This window comes from Artemia franciscana, chromosome 21, assembly GCF_032884065.1.
Source record: "Artemia franciscana chromosome 21, ASM3288406v1, whole genome shotgun sequence".
NCBI classification, from domain to species: Eukaryota; Metazoa; Arthropoda; class Branchiopoda; order Anostraca; family Artemiidae; genus Artemia; species Artemia franciscana.
The window spans coordinates 6,114,622-6,120,621 of record NC_088883.1 but is presented as its reverse complement, the minus strand read 5'-3'; the positions used below and the strand labels follow the sequence as shown (position 1 = coordinate 6,120,621).

The following is a 6,000-nucleotide window of genomic DNA, read 5'->3' as shown; positions in this document are numbered from 1 at the left end:
AGAATAATATCTCGAGGTAAAAACTGATCACCGACCATAACGATGGCCACTTCGTCGATAGTTGGAGCATTGTATCTACGCACATGTTGGCCAGGAGGCGTTTTGTCAGCGGAAATAACAATTTTATGCGTATAAGTAGGCATCAAATCGATGGCTGTTTTGAACAGACGCACTAAATTATTATTTTCGTGGAAAAGATGTTGTAATTGGGAAACGATTGTCCTTTCAATGTTGGGAGAAATTTCGCAACGTGCATTCAATTCAGAATTTCTATCACTGATGAAGTACAATTGTAAAAATTTATGATTCTCGCCTGAGAATGGTAGAAGAGACCCTGCTCTATGATAAATTTGCCCTTTTACTTTGAAAGTAGACATAAATTGATCTGGATTTTCAATTTGGGCTCCAAACGACGTCATTTGGAAACATGAGTTGTATTTTCTGATTCATTTATATTCCTTATGTCCCGGTGTCCCGGTCGTCATTTATATCCCCCTGTTTTATATCCCGCTTATTTTTCAGTTTTTTCCTTTTTTTAGTTTTTTTTTCCTTTTTTAGTTCTTTTAGTTTTTACGTTTTTTAGTTTTTTTTAGTTTTTTAGATGAATTTTTTTTTTTAGTTTTTTACCTTTTTTTCTTTTTAGTTTTTATTGGTTTTTACCTTTTTTTAGCTTTTTATCTTTTTTATTTTTTTTTATTTTTATTTTTAATTTTATTAGTATTCTTTTTCTCTTCTATTTTTCATTTTTCCTTTTTTTTAGTTTTTTTTAGTTTTTAGTTTTTTAAGTTTTTTCCTTTTTTTAGTTTCTTTAGTTTTTTTAGTTTTTCGGCTTTTTTATTTTTTTATTAGTTTTTAGTTTTTTTGTAGTTTTTGCCTTTTTTAATTTTTTCAGTTTTTTTTTTAGTTTTTAGTTTTTTACCTTTTTTAGCCTAACCAGGATTTGAACCTGGGACCTTCATTCTCCGTTCTGACACCCTCTCTCACCGAGTGACTACTCCAGCATGTTCATTTTGGTGTTTTAAATGGTATATTATTAACCAAATTAATGTGTTTTACAATATACTAAGCATCGTCATAACAAAAATGATGGCAACTAATTTCATGACGTCAGCCGAAACATGACGTCACCTGATCCACAGATCCACATATCCACAGACAGACAGACAACTTATTTTTATATATATGGATATATATAGCCTTATCTATCAACAAGTGGAATGACATACCTTTTATACGATTCTAAAAAGGGCTTATGCTGGATTTTCCTCTCATTCACTCGAACTATCTGTCTTAGCTTTTTCTACAGCTAGCCATGTCTTGATGCTCGCAACTACTTAACTTTAATTAAATTTCAATGGACTTTATTTAAGTTAATATGTGGGATAGATACCAGTAAACAAAATCGTCCAAAGACTATTTATAATCAATGATGAAATAAAGTACAATTATTATAAACAATTACTGTAATTCAAGTTAAATGTCCGTCTTTTTGAATTCTATTTTAATCTGCTTCAATATGGCTGACTAAACGTAACTGGCCACTGTTAGGCCAGGCCATACTTATCGCAGCTTTTTTTTCCTTTAGAAGCAGAAAAGCTGGTACCCTCTTTAGTTTTTTTTGCAGCAGGATTCTAACTGAGTTGTCTTGTCTCCTAAACAGTATTTTTTCAGTTGTATCCCTGGGAATGTTTGACCCCACCGTTTTCCTTTCTCTGAAAGAAGAGTGAAAATTTTGAGCTGGAGGATGACAGGTGACAAGGAAGTCTCCGTTTTTAGCAGGAGGATCAGAATTTCGATGCTATAGGACTAATTGATAATTAAGTACTTAATGGGTTTTTCTTTGGTGGGGAATTTTTATTTTCGTAGTTAAAGATATTATATTACTGATTAGTCACATAGATGGTGATTTGATTTGTCTACTCTGGGTACAAAACCGGAAAGAAAATTGAAATATCAGTCTTTGTTATGACAACAAAGGTGGGGATTTTCAGTATTACAGATAATGCAAGGTGCTCTTTGGAACAAATAGTAATAAAGAGTATGATATTACCTAAAGTAGAAAATAGCCAAAACTAATCAGAAAGTAAAAATTAGAGAAGAAAGAGAATAATAAAAGGAAAATTAAGTATTTCTCAATATAAAAAAACCATATTTCTCGAGTACATATTTCAATTATTGAATTTGAAGAAGCGTTAAATGTAGAAATGTAGGGAATTGGGGGCAAAACGTGTTAAAAAATTTAGAGAAGACAAATTTAAGACTCAAAGTTTATGAAGATGTGTACTCACCCCACCCGTTTTAGAGTCTTGGGTTTCTTCTTCGATGTTTAATTTTAGTAGTTGCTTGGACTGAAGGAATTAATAGGCCTTCATGAACCAATCTCTGAATGTTTTTTCATCAGCTGCAAAAAGACATTTATGTTTTAAAAGAGTATTTTTATATTAAAGTTGTTAACAAGAGGGAAGTACCTACATCTAGGAATTAATATAGGCCATAGTGATACTGACCTATTACTTTCACCGAATAAGTGGAGCCTCTGCTTCTCTTCTGTTCTGGAGCGTAAAGCTGGGGATCATTTAACAGTTTACCTTTAAAATATTAATGGTTAAAACTCTTAGTTCGATGTTCATAATACCTTATTTGAATGGTCCCACTTCCGGTAGTGTTGGTACTTTTTCTTTGTTTAGCCCTAGCAGGTCACTGATACACTGTAAAGGTGTTGAAATGGGTATTATGGTATTGAATGGGTATATAACAGCAAACAAAGATTTTGCAATTATGGCTTTACTTTCATCACCCCAGGAAGGAGTGCACAATGTTACAGTTACACGGGGGTTCACTTACACAAGGTTTCAGTTTAACCTGAGGTCAGTTGTACAAGGATTAAGTTACATGGTGTTAATAACAGAATAGGATGACACAAAATAGATACCAAGTTAATAACCTTTACGCTTTCTTAGGGTGAATAGATGTACAATTTTGAAAAAAATTTAAACACCCCATGCGGGCATCAGGATTTTCAAAATGTCTAGGTAGGGTATAGCGCAAAATTAGTTGGAAGCCACAGGTTTAGAAAAAAGTAGTCCAGAGCTGAATAGACTGTCACAGAGAAATTTAGTATTATGGGGGAATAACAAGGATGCCATGGCCTAGAAAAAATTAAAAAATTAGGTTTTTCGAGTTTTAGATTTCCAACCCCTTTAATGAGTTATTTGGAATTGTATTCTCGGAGGGCCTGTTTTGTCGGTACCAAATTGTTACGAAAGTGTATTTTCCCACCCTATAAAGTATGCTTGTTTCTAGGAATTAACAGGTTATTAATGTTTTATGTGTTACTAAAAGTTTAGAAAAAAAATCTTAGAAATGGGGGTATTCTGATATGAATACATTTAAGACGGATCTAAGGACAAAAAAATGTTTATATTCTGATGTCCATGGTACAAAAAGTGGTTTGATCATAATATCCAAGCACATAATGGTAGAGGCATTGAGGTAGTTTATTATTTATAGGTGAGAGGTGATAAACTTCAGAGAGTTTCTTTTCAACTCCTAGCTAAAAATTATATAAAACTAAGCAGGAGAATGTATACGGCAAAAGTAAAACAAAACTAAATGATATAAATTGTGAGCAAGGATGTCCAATTATATTTTATTTGCACTTAAAAGCAAGGGTGTATTCAATATTAGTGCTCTGGGGTTTTTTGTAATTAGGGTTATTCTTTCTTCTCTCTAGCTGGGAATGTATTAATTGGCTATTGTCGGGTACCCGTTATTGTCTTGCCGATTTATTGCTTATTTGCTTGAACCTTGGAAATTAAACATATCCTTAATTTCGTCCCATTCAAAATTGCTTACATAATCTTAATTGCTAATATCGTAATTTCTAATAGGATTTTTTTTTGTAGCAGAAAATTCTATGCAAAACAAAATTGCCTTTTTTACTTTTACCAATCGAGTGATTTTAGAAATTATTTATTATTTTATGAGGAATAAAGTAAAAAATACACTGACAGAAAAATAGCGGCACGATGAGACTCAATCCAAGCATTGCTTGGCTTATTTTATGTATTTTAGACTTTTAATTTATTTTCAATTAATAATAAATGTGTTTAATAAACGTGGGATTCCTTTGTCAGCAGGGCTTTGGCAATTGTTTCCAATGAGTAAAATTGGTTCTTACTGACTTGGCTGTTGAGGACTTCCATGAGGCTCGGGACTCCAAGGAGGTAGTCCTTACCTCGTAGATTCATCATCTGCTTTTGCTGAAAGGACTTTTTCTGCTGTCAATCTGCACAAGACCAAGTTGAGAAACAGACACAGCTTTACAAATCTCAGCTTTACTCTGCTTACTACTCTTTTAGATATTAAGAGAGTTGTTACCAAAAACTTGAAGCCCCCAATGAGCATGGTGACACACCCTAACTGGAGAAATATTGGAAGAGGATATAAGAAATCTGCTGTTGCAAGAGATGTTACGGTTTTTGACTTGGTTTTTGACTTTAGTGCCATAAAGGCTTTTGATTGCAGTTTATTTCCTCTCGTTGGTCTCTCCACGTTTTACTTGCAGTTCATGTTTCTCGTTTTTTTGCTTTTTTTATGTGCAATATGTCAAAGTTCCACAAATGTACTTAATTGGTTGTGTTTCGTATGTTATACGTAAATTTGAGCCTTTACTTGGAAATGTCAGTTCAGTTTTGAAGATAAAAAGTAAGGTTGTGTATTGTTCGCTATTGAATAGAAATTCTGCTATTTGCAGGAGTGACGCCAAAATGGTCTCCGCATGGAAAAAGAGATCTCTCAAATATCTTTGAAAGAAGATATTTTGTATTTTGCTTCTCTTTATTGTAATGTACTTTTCAGACCGTTCACGTGTTTTACGTAGTGCTAGAAAAAAATTGCGTCTTGCCCGTAGCCTAGCATGCAAAAAAATAGACATGGCACAATTTTGGGATCAGTGATACAATTTTAGGGCGTTCTGTGGTACTTTTTTGTATGAAAGTGTTGGTAACACTGGCCTTTAAGCCTTAGCAGAATATTCTTTCAAAGCAATAAATTTTAAAAAGTTAGCATGTTTTGCGGTGAACCAAACAGTTGCTTGACTTCTGACTGAATCAAGACCAGTCATTGAAAGGTTAAGTTTCTCCTTTTTGACCCAAGGCAACTTTTGCCTGCACTAGTTTCTAAGAAGGAGCGAATTTTTTGGTCTTAATGACCTGATTGTAGCCTACTTACAACAGAAAGCTGCATCCTAGAACAAAGAGAGAGAGGCTATGTTTTGATTGCTAATTTTGTGCATTTTCCCATTGTTTTACTTCAACTCATCCTTGTTTACAGTAAAATTCTAATTTAGCTACTTTTGGCTATCTTGGAAAGGGGTTAGGTTGGGAAGACACAGCTTTCAGGGATGGGTCTACAGGCTAAAGTATATCCAGGGAAGGTATTTTAAAGTACATACCTTGGTAAAATTCTAGTTAATTGATTTCTTGCTATCTTGGAAAGGGTTTAGGCTAGGAAAATGAAACTTTTAGGGATGGGTCTACAGGCCAAAGTATGACCCAGGAAGGTATTTTAAAGTACCCACATCCACTCTTCTCCCTCTAGAGGGCCCTGACATTTGCCTACATGACAGGTCTATACCTATTGAAATTTTGACAAAACAACATTTTACTTGAATTTTAAGTTACTAGTTGCTTTTTCTCTGCCTTTAGTTCTGGAAATGCAATTCCTGTTATTTGAGTAGAATTTTGAGCCATACCAATGTTTTTTTTTTCAAAATTTAAGAAATGTATTTGCATATCTTTAAAACCTTATAAAATGGAATTGAGCCAAGTTATGAAGCTGAAAACAATTTTATTATACTTCAATGAAGCAAAAGATCTATTTTGCAAGGTTTCAATTTTATAACACACATATTTTTAAAGGTCATCAAAGGTCAGGGCCCTCTAGAGGAAAAGGAGTAGAGGTAGTTGCTCCAAAATACCTTCCTGGGACATACTTTAG

At 33.5% G+C, this 6,000-nt stretch overlaps 1 protein-coding gene across 3 annotated transcripts in view; it reads left to right on the top strand.

Moving 5' to 3' along the window:
• Nucleotides 1-5,010: 5,010 nt before the first annotated feature.
• LOC136041013 (uncharacterized) overlaps nt 5,011-6,000 on the top strand; it is a 41,370-nt gene continuing 40,380 nt past the window's right edge. For 2 of the 3 annotated variants that reach the window (XR_010620942.1, XM_065725517.1), the window contains exon 1: nt 5,011-5,131. The gene's annotated coding sequence lies outside the window, so the exon portion shown is untranslated. Of the gene's footprint in view, nt 5,158-6,000 lie in introns of all 3 variants that reach the window. The other variant, XM_065725518.1, reaches the window with a different exon arrangement.